Raw genomic sequence first — 18,165 nt, 5'->3', positions numbered from 1 at the left:
AGAGAGAGAAGGTGGAAAAATATTTTTTACGGTAGTCTTAAAAGAGAGTGTCTGATTATTAAGGTAGTGCTTTTCTTTATTCTATTTAATTTACTTTCTAAGGAAAAATATGATGGATGTTAGGCCTCGAAATGAAATTTTTAGTACATCCACGTATGCTTCTTGTTCATAGAGAGGCGAGGATGAAAACAGAGAGAGATATTAAGCCATATTTTATTCAGATGAGGGTCATCAATGTCGTGCCATCTGTAGTTTCGCAAAACAACAGATCGGACGAATGTCTATATAGATGTGCATCCACGTGAAAAGCCGTCGCTTTTGTACTGGTTTAGTAAAACAAAAATGGCTTGAAAAAAAGAAATATACTAATTTTCACAATATCTTTGTATGTATTGTATATTCTATTTTTATACTTCTTTGAAATATAATCTTAAATATTTTAGTACTATTATATTCTTTTAAGATTATTAAGAAATGCATTAAGTTTTTTTCACGAAAAAAAAATTAATTTATTTATAACGAAAGTAAATGCTTAAACGTCGTTAAAAAATTCTTTTATTTTACTATAAATTTTTGTTCTTCCGTCTCTTATCGAAAAGTTTCACAGAAAATTGATGTGAAATGTAAACATCAATAACCATGAAAAAGCAAATTTATAGAAAGGTTAGGGATATGCGATATGAAAGAGTACATCAGAAATTGGTTTGCTTGGGTCAGTAGAAAGCTTTAGAATCAACTCTGGCTACTATCCATATCCAGAAAGTGAACAATAGAGAGAGGAAGGATAAGAGCTAGCTTAATAGCATTATTACGTTCTCAGCAAAGTGGTATCAATTACATTTCGACATTGCAACCAGAGGTTGTAATTTATTTATTTTTTATATCAAGGTCTTTGATGTAAAAGAGAAGCATTGTGTGAATTTTAAATTTGATTCCATTGATCATCTCTTCAACAGTATCACAATGATTAATTTTTTTGAATTACCTCATAGTAAGTTTGTTCTTGTTGATTTCTTTAATTAATCTCTTAAATTTAAACATTTTTTTTCTTTAATTTGAGTAACAATTATATAAAAATATAATATTGTTATATTTGTAATTATAAATATTTTCTTTTTCTATTTATGAACTTTTATCATAATATATTAGTATAATACATACTTTTCTATTTAATATTTCTTTTTCGTATTTAATAAACGTAGTTTATTTCCACGTGATGTAGATTATAAATAACGCATTTGCATTAAATCGATATCTCATTTTACATCATGTCGCATTGGTAAGAGAGAAAAAGAGAAAGAACGAAAAAAAGAAAGACTCAATATATTGTCATTCACATTTAAGTCTTCCTTTAGGTTTCAAATCGAAAAGAGTATTTACTTGTTCTTGAACAAAAACTGAATGAATCGCACGCATATAAGATAGATTGGCGAGAGAATAACCGAGAAATAGAGTACAGTATTGAAACTGACCACTGCGACAGATGCGTCTCCGAGGTGCCATGCATTTCCGCCCACCAGATATCGATTTCAGCTTCTCGGATATGATAACGAGAGTTTTCTCCTGTGCGCGAGTCCTTCGCCCTTTCCCGCTCGAGACCTTCGAGCGATGAGGTAATGCGATAGCGCAACTAGGTGCGATAGACAACTATAGACTCGTGGAACGTATAATGAAGGGAAATCAATACCTGATTTCCCAACTCGCACGTGAATAGTTTTACAATAAATTCTATAGGTAAAGTTGCTGCTCGAGCTCGAAATCCGATGCAATTTTTATAATGGCTTTCATGGCGATAAATTGGCAATAAGTTTGTTAGTTCCATAATTAAATACTTAATCAATGCATGGAGCTGCTATAATTACGCCTTCGCTCTTTTCGCCCAAGGGACTTTCCTGGCAATAACGAGCTAAATATGAACATAGAGTAATATTCGTTACGACCACTTGGCTCGGCTGAGTTATATTTCAGTGTGGATTCTCTAATTGCTCTCGTTCAAGAATTTCGTCAGACTTTTTCTGTTGACTTAAGTTCACTTTAAATGATTCTATTTGCGATAGAATTTCAAATAAAGTACTATTTATCATTTTTTTGTAATGCATAGCGTAACGTAAAACAAGAATGCGAAGAATGTTAGAACATTTACATATATATATTAGGTGTTGGAATTAATTCGTAGCGTTTTACAAGTGATGGGAAGTACTTTCATTAATGTATTTTTTAATGCTCATGTGAAATAAATAACATTCTTTCATTAAAAACGCTACGAATTAATTCCAACACCTAATAGTATAAAAGAGAAATATATAATATAACATTATAAAAAAAATTTTATCAGAAATTATGGACCATTTATAGGATTTAATATTTTGAAAGAGATTCTCGTACTCATTTAATTCTCAATTCTAATTTTTTACTTCTTCAGTCATTGTAATGTTTAATAGGATGATAATTCTTTTTAGAGAGATATATTATACACGTATTTTTTAACAAAATGAAAATATTACACATTTTTCTGTATTGTATTTGGGAGAGTAAAAAAATTTAACTACTTTTCCGCAAGTTCACGACCATTAATTAACCACAGAAATTATTTTTACCTTACAGTTCTGTTTATTTAAATGCGGAAACCTTTTATCAAATTTTGATGTAAATATCAAGTTTATAAAGAAAATAGTACAGAATGAATAATACGTAATTACGTTCTAAATAGCTTTTGAAAAGACATTATAATTACGGCAATTTAACGATTTACGATTAACAAATTTATATTAATAATTTATAACAAATAATAATATTAACAATGTCAGTTATTATCAATTAAGTATATTGCGATTAAATATAATAAATATTGGCATTATAAAATTCTAGGAATTTGCAAAGCTTATTTTTCTTATATCCACGAGAAAAATTCTCTGATAACATCTATCATGATGAAGTTTGATCGAAAAAAAAACGAAACAAATTCGACAAAACATGCAATGAGTGTATCGAATAAGTTGAATATTATCAAAAATCGATCAGGACTAAATCGAGTGTGTCATTCAACGAACAAGTAAGCAATTGATTAGCATATATCCGCACGAGTTTTATCACAAAGTCTTTTCCCCTCGATCAGTCTTGAATCGGTAGTAGAATTTAATGGATTTGACTTGTGCGAAGGGAAGTCGAAATATCTTCGCGAGGAAGTAGTGATATCTGTAGCATTAACTCGGTTTCCTTAATCCTCATTATTTATGACGTTCTTGTGACGCTGAATAACTACGCTATAAATTACGAGACCGAAAAAATGTTTGCTTTCATTAATTACTAAACGCTTATTGTTTATAAATTTACATTTCTGCCAAAAATATTATTAAACGAAGAATTGTAAATTAAACTGTTAAATGCATTTGCAAAGATGCAATGTACTGCATTTAAATCTCATTTGCAATTCCATTACTTTTGTGCTTAAATGTGCGGACAATTCTATAAAATTTGCGCTATTGATCGACGAAGTAATTAATATTAATCAAGGATGATCTATTTTTGCAGATAGATTTAAAGAAATTTGATCGCAGGCGATTGCATGCAGAAATTGCATTTCAGCAATTACCTGGTCTAAATAACCTAGATGTAGTAAACAGAATTGGATTAGTGAATTATTGGATTAAAATGTTTCTTTTACCTGATTTCGTTGATAACTGTGAATAGTTATTAATTAGCTTAAATCGTAATTTATCGCGACAATTAATACTTAGAGTTTGACATTACATTAATTAAATCTGATTGTAGTAAATTAAATTATGTAATCAATGCTGCTTGATCACTTTAGTTATTAATTTCATTAGTGAATTAAATTAACTTCCTTCTATCTGTTGTGCACTTCGTAAATAGGTATGCAGCATAATCGTGTAGTACATTGCTACAATGTTGCATTAATTAAATCTTGGAGTAGAGGTTAATTTTCAGAGTCGTACAAGCTGTCAACAACAGTACATTACTGTAGACTCTAATTAAAGTATTTTCTTACTAAGAATTCCAGAATCTTTATAGAAAATTTTCTCAATAGAATATATTAAATTAGCATTACGGATGTAAAATTATAAATATAAATTTTTTTTCAATAACAAGGAATAGAAGTAATATAGTTTTAATGATCAAAGTTATCTTTAATGCTTAAACAATTTAATCTAAATTACTATATATATACATGCATATATATCATATTTGTAGTCATTCGAATTGCGCGCCAAATTAGTTTTTTGGATTTATAAACTATTGTAGTAATTAAACTACTGTAGTAATATCACAAATTAAATTGACAAGCTAGTTTAATAATTTGATGCTTAATCAGGCATTCTGTTAAAAAGATGTTAATGTGCTGAAAAATTGTAAATAAATTTATTGTGAAAAATATTATCTCGTCCGGAAATCGAAGCTGGATCTTTTGTATTCCGTTTTAAGCTTCAGATTATCGAGGCAATAGTAATATTTTTCGCAGTAATCAATGTATGTAGAGAAAAAAATGTTTTCTTTTATTGTTTATATATAAACAATAAAAATCTTATTTTCGTGCATTTAAATTCAACAATAAGGAATAGAGGTAAAAATCTTAACGGTCAAAGTTAGAATTTTTTTCACATGGAATAAGAAAATATTGGAAACATGGAAATATAAATTTATATGTAGAATAATACCCGTATAATATTTTATATAATCTTTTCGTTATCTAAAATATTCTTCATCCATTGTGCTAAAAATTAGGCACCATTATAATTCTTATATAAATAGAAATTTTTCTTTTGTCACAAATTTTTATAAAAAATTTTGTTAAAATTATTAATATTTTTTTTAATAAATAAATTACTGGATTTCATTTTTGCTACTATTAAAAAAGATTATACAATATATAGTTAAATACATCCAAAAAAGAGTTATGTTATTATTGATGAATGACTTTTACAAGTTTTTTTAATCATCGTTCTTTAATATATTATACTGCATGCAATAAGCATAGAACGTGCAAAAGCATATTAATGAAAAAATTATTAAAATTATTAAACTCATAAAAAAAGTATGGCAAAAGAATACATGTGTGGTGGAAACTGTTTTATTAATTGTTTTTTTATGATATTTGACGTGAGTAGTATCAAAATAGCGTATAATGCATAAAAAATATCATCTACTATGTTTGCGTGTGTAACTTTCTACTGCCAGTAGAATAGATCTGTTTAAAGCCGGACTTAGTAGATGCAATTAAAGCGAGACCACTATGCCTTGTGTAAGCACATTTCGTGTAAAATAAGTGACTCAATGCAACTGGGAGATCGTTGGTGGAACTTTACAATCAATTTATGTTTATTTATTACAATACTAGTCGCATTGCGGGATGAATAAAGTAACATACAGATCAATTCAAAAGTGAATACTCTCTGATCAACATTTCAGGACATTCTTTTCGTCAAATGATCAAATTTTGAAAAACTTAAATTATTTTAAAATGCAATTTTTACTATCATCCTTTTAAACTTAATCTATTTTAATTAACATGCAATATACAAATGCAGATTAGTTCTAATTTAAAACTAAATGTAGAAAGTAGATTGTTAAGCAAAACTATAGCACTGATATACTTATGCGATTATTAATGTAAACATTAATTAAAATTAGAATGTATATTTACAATTGCTTGCATTAATTAAAAAGATTTGCGTCGGTGGAATTGTCTGCTTATAAAATTATTATTTTAAAGTGATAAAAATCTTATTTTACTCTCTTCGTTTATTTCATCTTCAGTTTTGCGGCGCATTTTGAGTATCTAAGAGAAATCGAGCAATATACGGATGATACAAAGTGGCGTTTAATGCAGATAATAAATTTAGGCAATACTGTTCGATTCACATGGAAGTGAAATTGTGACCAAACGTTGTGTTGTACCTACTAATTCTCTTGCCGCACGTAAGTAACATCAAAACGGACAGGGTGTTTGAAATAACTGGCACGAAACCGTAATTAAATTCACCAAGTTGAATGTTACCTCGAGCTTACCCCGATTAGATTAAAGTCTACCGTGTGCGCACGCGCGATTTAATTTGTTTTCCAATTCGCAATTCGACGATTAAAAATTAGTTGGCGTCGCACGATGAATAGTCGCTACAATTCAACTCTAATTCCTTTACAAAGTAACTGCCGATATTCACCATTGGTTTCTTTTTAGGATAATGGATTAGTACAAGTTAATTTAAAACTAATTTGAAGTTATTTGTGACAATCTTAACACAATTTGTTAAACAATTAACAATATAGAATAAGAATGTATTAAAAAAAATAAATAATAATTTGAATATGTTAAACTTTATCTTGTTTTAATAATTTTTTTAAAGAAGTTTTGAGATTTCAGAAGTTACCTACATTTTTTTATTTACATTTACATGTTTCGAAATTTCATTTTTTTAAATTTTAATATACATATATGTGAAATAAAATAGTTAATTTGCTGATGTAATGTAACTGATGACAAAATTCTATGGTGTCGAAAGATGTACGCATCATTTATGAAATTCCCATTTTCTCGAGTAAATTATCTGCATGTTGATTCCAAACAAAGTTTAGTTGCTTGATGGGTAATCTCAGTTTGGTAGTCGACAATGCAATGTCTACACAGCATATTGCATAGTGGTACATTTCGTTATGAAACATCCGTTTGATAATTATAAACTGCTTTTATAGTCTCAGGATGTCTCAGAATTATGTATTTTAATTGCTAATGATTTAGATTGTTATATTAAATTGGATTATTTTTTTTTAATAAAATATTTTTTAAAAATAAAATATCAAAAAAATTAAAAAGTTTTGATCTATTCTGTAATTTTTTAACGCGTATGTTAAAGTGTAACGATTATTAAGTCTGATACATTTTTAATTTGACTCTCTCATGTTTTTCAAATATTTAATACATGCGTAATTCGCACGAAACATCAAACTTCCTCACTTTGTATATCAAATATTTTTAGAATATTTTACACATTCTCAATTCACAAAGCATAAAACACAAAAGTTTTCATATACATGATATATTGTACCATAAAGTCGCATCTGGTGTCAGTCATCGAATATAATGTTCTTTCCTTGAATATCAGCTTCCGTTAGTACATAAATTTAATAACAAATCGCTGGATGGATTATCTTCGAGACAGTGGGACGTAGACATTTCTCATTTCTCCAATTAAATTCCAATAAATATAATACCTTCTAGGTAGCGTAGCGTAATTACATTTAATCATTTCAGCAAAGCCTCATGCAACTAATTACGTTACATAATCAGTACACCGATTGTATAATTCGAATTAGTATGCATAGAATCAATGTTATATTTTAGTAAAATAGTATTATACGTAAATGTAACACAGAATCTGTGTGGGTAACAATTGTTATATCTCCATAATAAAGTTCCAAGATCCTTAATATTTATGTGACAGCAGCACAATTGATTTAATTAATACAATCGAAAGAATAGATAAGCTCCAAAAAATAAATCAAAGAATAATAATGCCTGTGAGAGTCAAACACTAAATATCCGCGTGTAATGAGTTTATATACGAAATGTCTATTGTACATTATGTATTAATTGAATAAATATATTCATTACATGTGGCTATCCAGTGTTCGGCTCTCACAGATATTATTCTTTAATTTAATTAAGTTTTTTAAATTTAAAAAGCTTTTAGAGGCACGCGCGCGCGCGTGTGTGTGTGTGTGTGGCTTAATGATATAAACATAAATAATTAAGAGTGTGCTCTTTATTATTTATGTAAGTTTTTTAATCAAAATTATAACAGAATTGATTTTAATGCCGTAATAATTGAAATTTTAAGTACGTTTGAAATATCGTTTATCGTTTTAAATACTGTATCGTTTCGATTAATGAGTTTGCATATTTGTTTCGACCATAATTTACAAAATTACAGGTTACATTTCATTCATCAAACAGCATCATTTAAGCATGTCATGCACTGTGTTAAGTTCCTACCGTGTCTACAACAATGTCACTAACTTCTCGCTTTTGTACAGTTGTGCAAAAGTTTCACTTCTGAAAAGCTTTACAATTTTCGAGAAATTAGTTTCTCGATTGCATTATACGTGTCCCGTAGAAAACTTTCCTAGGTTAAAAAAGGAACGATTTCCTCTGAGAAGTATTTGCTCTTTTACCATAAAATTATCTTATTATGCGCACGTTGCACGCGAAAGTAAAGACAAACATTTGAATAAAATAAACTAAAGAACTGCAGAATAAAATCCTAATTATAAAACTTTAAATATTATAGAATAGAATTTATTATCTAATAAAAATAATAATTTTCCTCTATTTAAAAATAACAATATTTTATACAAAAATAATTATTAAAAAGTAAGCATAATTTACATGAAAAATAAATAAAATGAAATGAAAAAGAATCAAGAATTAGATAAATCTATCTGTTAAATATTATATTTATTAACTGAATAAAAGAGTAGCTATTATTTTTTTAGTACTGAAAATACTACTGCATCTTTTAATAAGATTTATTATATAATAAAATTTTAGAGACATTTTCACGGAGAGAATTGACTTTGAATACTTTTAGGATTTTAGAGACTGATTTGTAAAAAAATGTTGCAGGAAAGTAGATGAGGTGATAAAATTTATGAAGATTTATACAGCAAAAAGCTTAAGAGAAGTGAGTGTTAAATTTTAGTAAAAATTTTAATGCACCAAACTCATAATCAGCTTATAATGAAAACATTATCATGTTTGCTTTCTATATTTAATACGAGATTGCTTTTATCGCGCTTTAAATCTGGATTTGTTTTCTCATTATTGGAGTACTGCAGTCACAAAAATGGCTCCAATTTACGGTACATTTTTTCTACGTCACGTCGCACTTTTTAACAAGCAACAGAAGCGGCAACAGAAGAATGGACTGCGAGATCTGGGTAGCGGCCAATAAGCGAGAATAAATCCAGCAACAGTCGACTGTGGATATTACGAAAAAATAAATCCCGAGTGCGATTCGCGACGTTCGCTAATTTTACATACTGGCGCCAGGAATGTCCGTCAATTTGTAGCCTCGAGCTTGATAAAAAAAATAGCGGCGCAGAAACAGAGTTTTTTCGTCGACAAGACTACGCACAATTCCATTATTTTGACATTTTAAAAATAAGTTTAGATTGGCGTTACATAACATCTATTTTTTTTCACAGCTTTGAAAATATTGATTCAATTTAATATAGAATAATTTTTTAAGCCAAATATAATAACGTATGTTTCATTTTTGGAAGCATTCTTTGAATTAAAATGTAAGAAGTGTTTCTAATTTTTATTGCAATTTTTATCACAATTGTATTTATAATTTTTATCTGATTTGACACACATTGAAAGTATTAATATAGTATTCCTAAGAATATAAAAATCTTCGATTGGAATTTTAATTCAGAATTTTATCGATATATATGAGTTAAAACGTTCTCTTGGTAACGTGTAATATTTTATCATTGCACGTGCGTCAATTATTCTTCTATGTTCGCGCGATATATGAATCGGACGTTATAACTGGCGTGAAAATATAAAATTCGCAATGCGTGGCGATCATAAATAACCGCAGACGTTTATGCGCCTGTAAGATGGTTGGAATAGAATTTATAGACTTTCAGTAACTTTCTGTTACTTCTAACTTAGAAATAACGAAATAACTAGCGTATGATGATCGTTACTTGTCATTGCCATTACAGTAAATTTCGTTGATCCCTCCTTGGGGGCGTTTTTAGACGATTGTATATTTAACGAACATGTCCATATGTCATCGCAATATGTGTAGAAAGACGATAACACTTCACCTAATATTCCACTTGACTTTATAATACTAGTGCTTAGACTGCATTTGTATGCAACGAGGTATCGTGAAAAATGGAAAAAGAAGACTGTGTATCTATAATGATTTTTTAAATAAATTCACCTATGTATTGATTATTAAATCGATTAGTATTTCTTGGAGACGATTTTTGGATTCAAAATTCTATTAGAAAAGGAATCTGTCAAAATTAAATTACATTGAAAATAATATTGTAATGTTATATAAAATATATATAAAAATAATTTGTATCTATTGATATTAATTACTTTTTATAGTAAACAAATTCTGTATAGTATTCGAGGATTGAAAAGACTAGCATTACGTACACTAAATTTCTATCTCTAAATTTGTAATTTAAGTCGTTAGTACTTTAAATTACATCAACATGTAGCCAGCGTGACGCGAAAAATCAGGAAGTAAAACAAGTTATGTATCCATTAAACTTCCATAAAGAACTCATATTGATTATATTGAATGTTAAAACCCAAGTGCTTGAAAAGAATATTTAGATCTGTATTTAAGCGCTTTTATTGATATCTGTTCGCTTTTATTTCTGAAATTCTACAATATATGTCTAAAAGTTCTACAATATATATAATGTAAATTATATGCTAACAATGTTATAAACATGTTTTAAATATGAGCTTTAGAATTTCTATAAAAATTTTGTGCAATATTTTTTTAAGTAAGTAACAACAAGTTAAAAATTATTAATATATTTTAATTCTCTAAAAACGAATTTACAATATTAATTTATATTTTTTGGCAATTTCTTTTATGACGAATGATTAAAAAAATAGTTGAGCTATTGTGATCAATTTTTAAAGTTTCTTAGGTCGTATTTTTAAATGCAATTATCTTCCATAGATTCTCTAGTACGGCAATTTTCATTCGCGGCCACCACGTACTCGAATTAAGCTCGACTAACGTGAAACACATTGCTAGGAGTTCCATTTTTCTCTTCTTGTTGACCTTTGGGAGATCGCAGCAGATCCTCCGAAGCAATTTTATCCGCGAGATCTCAATTAATCCTCGCACCATTCAATAATTGGGTGAACATTCGATTGGGTATACCTGAATGCTTCTACTTTAATAGCAATAAAGAAATACAAACGAAACTTTAGGTATGAGGCATAAATATATATATATATATATATATATATATATATATATATATATATACAGTTACATAGAGAGATTAAAAAGTGGGATAATATAGTTACAACATGATAAGATTTCTTTCTGAGACATAAAAGTTTCATACTCTTTCATATTCTTTTTCTATTCCTATTTTAAGTATTTTTAATTTAATTATGATTAATATTGTTTATTAATTTTAATTAACACGATAAATGATCTTGAGTCTAATAACATTTTTATGTAAATTTTAAGCACATTTAATCGATTTAATTAATACAAAAAAAGTTGTTTCCTGATATTAAATAGTCTCCATTTTTAAAGGAAAATAGTTTTCTTTTGAAATTTACAATAATACATTGTATACTATACATAGTTAATTGCAAATGTCAAAGAGCGTCGTATTCTTCGTATATGATATGTTATAAAAACCTTTTTAAAATTATAAATTCTTTAGAAAACTTTTAAATGAATTTTTTTCCAAACTGTTTTATTGATTCTGCTATAATAACGTATATAAATTAGATAATGCATCACAATGAAGTCTTCTTTATCATAAAAGCGAGAGCTAGACAAAAGGTGGATCATCTGCAACACTGAAATATAATTAATCTTCTGTGTGCATCGACATCGTTCATGGAAAATAAAAAAGGCAGAAAAACTGAAAAGAAAGAGAACTCCGCGTTTCTACACGGTTGACCAGGCAAACGCCTGCTGAACGAATATTGTTATGTTGCGATTCATTTTTTCAATTGTTCGCTATCTCAATTTAAACAATCACGTTTTATTGTCACAAAAGGTTGTTCTCGTTACGCGGCTATGTTCCATTAATCGCAGTGCTACATAAATCTTTCATAAAAACCAATTATGTAAAATTTATTGTCTTTTATGTCTTGAATGGTGATTAGTAATCAATACAAATTTAAAATTTGTACAGAAATGCGTTGTATGAATCGAATCATTGCTAAAAAGGTATGTTATTGATTCTTTATATTTTCGTGAAATAATCATTTTTTAGTAACTCTCTGTTTTGTACAAAAACACGTTGAATATCATTAGTAATCATCTAACATCAATGATTTTTCAATGTTCTCTTAATGATCACTTATAAGTGACGGTATGAAAATTTGTAAATATCCTTGTGAAAAATAAATGTCATCTAATAATGAATAACATAAATAAATGCAATGACTGCGTTCAGCAGAAAAAGCAGCTTAATAAGCACTTTAAACTGATTAAATTTTTAGATCTAGAGAAATAATTTTATCTCAAAATTCAAATCTATAAAAGTATCCAATCAGCACAAAATGCTTATTAAGCTATTTTTTTATTGAACACAATCAATGTAAAAGGACTAATATAAGTGCACTATCTAATATATTATTTAGGAGTACATAATCATATATTACATTATATTTTATCATTATGTGCTTTTGATAATGAAAATTCTCCTGTGGCGTACGCGATAAAATATGAAACCTGCTGGGCAGATGACGTGTTAATACATGAGTATATTAAACAATGATATATATTCACGTATATTTTATTAAGATGCAATCGTGCACGTAAGGGAATTGCGAACGATATTGCAGTATATTAGAGTAATGGTAATCTCTCATTTTTCGCTCCCAGCGATAGTTCGATATACGCTCCGTGCCACTATAATACGTGACCATAACACGCTGTTTAAGATATACATATACCATTACGTGTTTTCGATATTTTTAAGGTAAGGGAGAATGAAGCAACAGCGAATGTCAAAGAAAAAATTAAATGAAGTCGATAATTATTTACTAATTATAGAAGCCTTATTTACTCTTAAAAATTATTTAGCTTTAAACTACAATAATTAATATTTATGTTAAAAGTTTAGTTTATATTGATAACATATAAATGTTAATTATTGTAGTTTAAAGCCAATTAATTGAAGCATTTCCTTTAAATAAATACTTCTATAATAATCAGTTTTATTTAACTTTTTTCTTAGATGTTCGCAGGTTTGCCACTCTCTTCTACACTATTATTGTTTGTTGTACCGAAATTGAGAAACGTTTATGTAATTATAAATATAAACTTAAAAGCATATTAATTTCATCTTATATCTTTACACAAACGGAATTTTATAAATAAACAAACCTGTTTGTAGCGAACCATGTTTTATAACTTTTATGGAAATTAACTGTCCAAAGTTTTTGTATTTGGTGCGTGGTGACATGGAACTTCGCAGTTTATACGGCAGTGTATCTTTGTGTAATTATCGCGCGTTATTTTTACGTCGCAACCGTCGGGGATTGCACCCCCGTTTTGCATATTTTACTGAGATTTATTCCGTCGCTGTAGAAAACTTGACGGCAACATTGTGGAGTTTTGTATTATTTCACGCGATGTTCTTTTCATATCACGGTACCATCGCCTATGCAAACTGTAGTGTCTAACGTTAGTAAATTCAGAAAACTCGGACAAGACTGTCATATGATAGAAATATTATTTTTATCTAACGTTTTAGAAGTTTGCATATGATCTTTCAAATTCCTCAACATGTTACAGATAGAGAAACAAATGTAATTATCCAGTAAATATAATATATAATGATATACAGCAGTCTTTTTCGAATTGAAACATTTTTATACAAATTTCGGCCTTTTTATTTTGCGCAAATGAAAAGAAATAAAATTCCATGTCAAAAGTTTAAAATATGAATGAAAAATATCTCTCATTTTCTTAGGAAAGAGAAGAACAAAAGATTGCTGTATTCATATGCAGGGTTTAAAAATGCATGTCTCACGTGAAGTAGTAATTTGCAGATGAAAATTGTGATAATACGTAAACGTGTTAATATTCTTTCAGCAGTTTCTTAAAAAAAAAAAGGCTTTTTCGTATACTGAATCTTTCTCTAAGAGAATCCCATTTGAGATTACCAATAAAAGCAGTTTGCGACAGTCTTGGCTCCGAGCTGTCTGACCTGAATAAGGGAAGCCTTTGACTTGCGTTCTAAAAAAAAAATGATTCTTGGGTCACTTAATATGTGCATCTACAAAAATTAATTCGAGAGATTAATTACTAAAAAAACTTTTTAAGTAAATGAAAATAGCTAAATAAAATACAAAGAGAAAGAATCATTACGTAATATTATTATTAATATATGCATTGATTCTAACGTACAAAACAAATAGTATATTTCAAGCCGATAGCATTCTTTCGTAATAAAAGAAACGCGCCAAGGGAAATTTCATATCGATAAAATTGCAAAGAGAAAATCCCTTGAAAAAGGAAAAACTCTGAAAAATGTAACAAGAGAAATCTTGAGAAATTGTTTCTTTGTTGAAAAAAATTCGAAAATTTTAATTAATTACTAACATTTTATGCAAATTATCGTAATTTTTAAATAATATTATTGTTAGAAACGAGAAACAAAAGATTTTTTAAAATAAAGGTTTTTTTTATAACAAATATTTTTACAGAACTTTAGAGAAGAAGGTGATATTATGGCACCCCAGTTACATTTTACACAATAACTTTATTAATAATCAATATTTAAGTTTAAAACTTGTCAATTACATTTATTAAAATGTTATTGACTCGATTTTGGATTCAAAGTTACGAAAGATTTATTACTTAGGACACTATTAATAAAAATGTGATGACATTGCATAATGATGCAAAGAAAAAAATTAATGGTAATGTGGCCTTCCATAAAAATAGCCTTAAAATATTAATTTTGTTTAGAAAGTAGTACAAAATTAACAAAAAAATAAAATATTTTTAAATGTATGTAAATGAATGTATATACATTTATATAACTTCTGCATATAAACTGCTCAGTAAAAATAGTACATGTAATATAAATTATAGATTAATAGAGATAGAGCTATAATCGATTATCAAATAATTATTTTGATATAAAAACCTCGTAATATAAAAAAAGAGATCGTGAGTAATCAATACCCATAGAAGGTTGCATTAGCAAAATGCAATGCTATTGTTTAAATTTGCATAATTCAAAATATATATACAGTCAAATAAAATGTTAAATAGCAAATAACACTCAAAAATACATATATTCATGTGATAATACGCTCAAGTTTAACAAAAATGAGGAAGTAGGTGTAATTAAATGCTAAAATATACTTAGAAACGAAATACTTGAAAGCAAAAATTATAATAAGTGCTGGCTATTAAGTATCGGTATATTAGCGTCATAGTGTAACGGCGAACTATTGAACAAATAATTCCATAAGTAATCATTAGGATTCGCTATACTTTAATAAGCGGAGATATTAAGGGAGGCCATAATGTATACTCTTCTATTATATTATATTAATTATCTAATATATTATCTAACATATAATAAATAATTATCTAAAATATTATATTAAGAATTATCTTGAAGCAAAAGTAAATAGTGAGAATAAAAGAACTTATCTTTTAATTAGTATTAGTAAACTTTAATAGAAATAATATCTGCACACACCAAACACATACACACACACACACACACACACACACACACACACACAAAAACCTATGTAATTATAATTATTTCAAATAATCAGAGAAATAAATAAATTTCACGAAGAAAATTTTCTAGGGAAACTGAGATAATAGATCAAGACAAAAAACAAGAAAGAATAAACTTAATAATGTAAAAATTTACATACATAATACATATATATGTATTATAGATATATATATTTTTAAAGAAATATAATATCTATGACGTTCTTAGTCAAATTTATAGATCAATTTAAATTTTAATAGACTCATATAAAAGATGTTTTAAATTATTGTTTTGCGTAAAATTTAAACTTTGTTTTCTGAAAGATCGCAAAAAATTCGTTTTCTATACGTTCTTCTTTGGCGTATCTCAAAGTAGAAGTTTGACTTACTATCGCGTAGAAAAGCGACATGAGGGAATTCTTAAGAGAAATGTTTTACTTACTCCGAGAAAGAGGATGTCAGGTCAACGTTCATATTTAGTTCATCACATACTGAGCATGACTTTAGGGTAACTCCAGCAAATACGCCACGCTGGGATTTACGCCGCAGAAGTTAGAAAAAATAGAAGAAGTGGGAGTAATTTTCCCGCAACTACTTTATTACATGCTTTTATGTTATATTAGTATTGTGTTAATATATTAATGAAATTATTGTGAGTTGATCGATTTGAGTAACATCACCGTGTTGAGTAACATCATCATAAATTAAAATCTACATAAAATGATTACTGTAGGACGAGCAAAAGGCTTATTCGTGATACATGAGTGTAGAGAAATAGTAAAGCATGTTGTATAACAAAATACAAATACTTTGTTCTTGTATTCTTTGTTTAGTTTGTTGTCTTGTATATCCCACTTATTTGGGATATATGGCATTTTTAGCGGACAGGATTTATGCCCAAAGTATACAAAGTGAGCAGATTGAATACAATAACAATACTAAACGCATTACATGAAATATGTATCTCAAGTCATAACGTTTATAATACATATGGGAAGATTGTAATTATTATTTATTACTTCATATACATATTTATAATTTTTATTTCTTAATAAAACTTTATAAACGCATTTTATAAGTTATTGTGTCATTTTACAACTTATTTATATGCATTATTTGTAAATTTTTTATGTGCCGTACATATTCTCTCTCCCTCTATGAATAGCCATATATCCCACCCTCACATACGGCAAAAATACAAGGGTTTAAAAAAGTTCATTTTTTAATACGCGAAATATAAATATTTCGGATTTCCAATATTTTTTTTTCATAATAATAGACAAAGTAGTACAAAGTACTGATATAGTTCGTTTACTTTAAATATAGTAAATAATACTTAATAAATTAAGTTTTTGATAGGTGCAGCGTATATACCGGAGTTACCCTATTCATATGGTTATTCACAATTTTCATCAAACTTTTTGGTAACGGTTTGGTATTTTTGATATTTCTAGTATTTGATAAAAATGGATATCTTAATAAAAATCTTAATTATGCATTTATTTGCTGTCCTTTTTAATGTGAAATAAAATTTGAATTTCTTTTTATTAAAAAAAAAAAAAAAATATATCTATCATTATATACCTTTTTATTTTTGTTAATTTTTTGGTATCTTTATTTTCTTTTTAACTTCTAATTTCTTATTGAATTTTTCTCTCTCGGGTGTTGCAAAGTGAATTACTGATCACTAAAAACTTATTTTGTGTAAAATATTATTTATTTTATGTAAAAGATATGTTGCGTTATCCATACACATAAATATATACGTTTGTTCGAAACTTCTTACAATAGCATAATATCTTATCCTTCACGCACATTATTTCTGTATTTGCAGTCAAGATGATAACTCTGCATACCGACCATTTCAGTAAACGATCGTGCAATTGATGCGTGATTCATATTTAACTGCACGCGGACTATTATGTTATAATAAGAAGTTTAAAACTTTTATTTTTTTATGTCGCGTATGTTTGCAAAAGTTTGTATAAGAGAAATGAGAAACTTATTTCTTCTTTGTGATTTATTTCTTCTGTGTGTTAGCTATTATTCCATCATACACATATATATAACAGGCTGAGATTAGGACCCTGTGTGGTTTGTTTCTATCACATACTTAACAAGTTTGAACTTTCTCTATTTATCTGCCTAACTTTTTATCTGCACAAGTTTATTTGCAAAAATAAACTACAAAAAATTATTATGAGTATAATAAAATAGAAAGTAGAACAATGCATGGCAAGAAATAAAATTTTGAGATATTTATATCAATATGATTGACACTGTTATTGTTTTACATCTTCTATATGTATTTTGAAATTCTTAATCTTATATCTTTTCCATTTCATCATATTATTTATGAATAATACGAAAATACATGCAGTTGATTGCCATTATGAAGGCTCAGCTTGATGAAAATAAGTTCATCGGATCACGTAATGGTTGTGACAACGAATTAAAATCAAGTGAATGATGGATGTAATAAGGTTATACGCTTCATAGAAAAACAGATGCTTTTGATTAGCATGAATAATTGGTTCTTGTTGATGCTCTAATTAATTATATAACAAGTTGACAAATACCTGAAAGATATTAAATTTTAAAACAGAAGTATAATTATTGAGTATTATTTTTATTTTAGGTTTATAATAAAGCGATACAGTGC

The 18,165-nt window shown here is 27.8% G+C and overlaps 1 protein-coding gene across 3 annotated transcripts in view; it reads left to right on the top strand.

Annotated features, from left to right (window-relative positions):
- LOC105148812 (uncharacterized) overlaps positions 1-18,165 on the top strand; it is an 85,377-nt gene that overhangs the window by 55,656 nt on the left and 11,556 nt on the right. The window lies entirely within an intron of this gene.

This window comes from Acromyrmex echinatior, chromosome 9 (genome assembly GCF_024713525.1).
Source record: "Acromyrmex echinatior isolate Ae372 chromosome 9, ASM2471352v2, whole genome shotgun sequence".
NCBI classification, from domain to species: domain Eukaryota; kingdom Metazoa; phylum Arthropoda; class Insecta; order Hymenoptera; family Formicidae; genus Acromyrmex; species Acromyrmex echinatior.
Note: the sequence above shows the minus strand (reverse complement) of the source record. Positions and strands in the feature narration are given on the sequence as shown.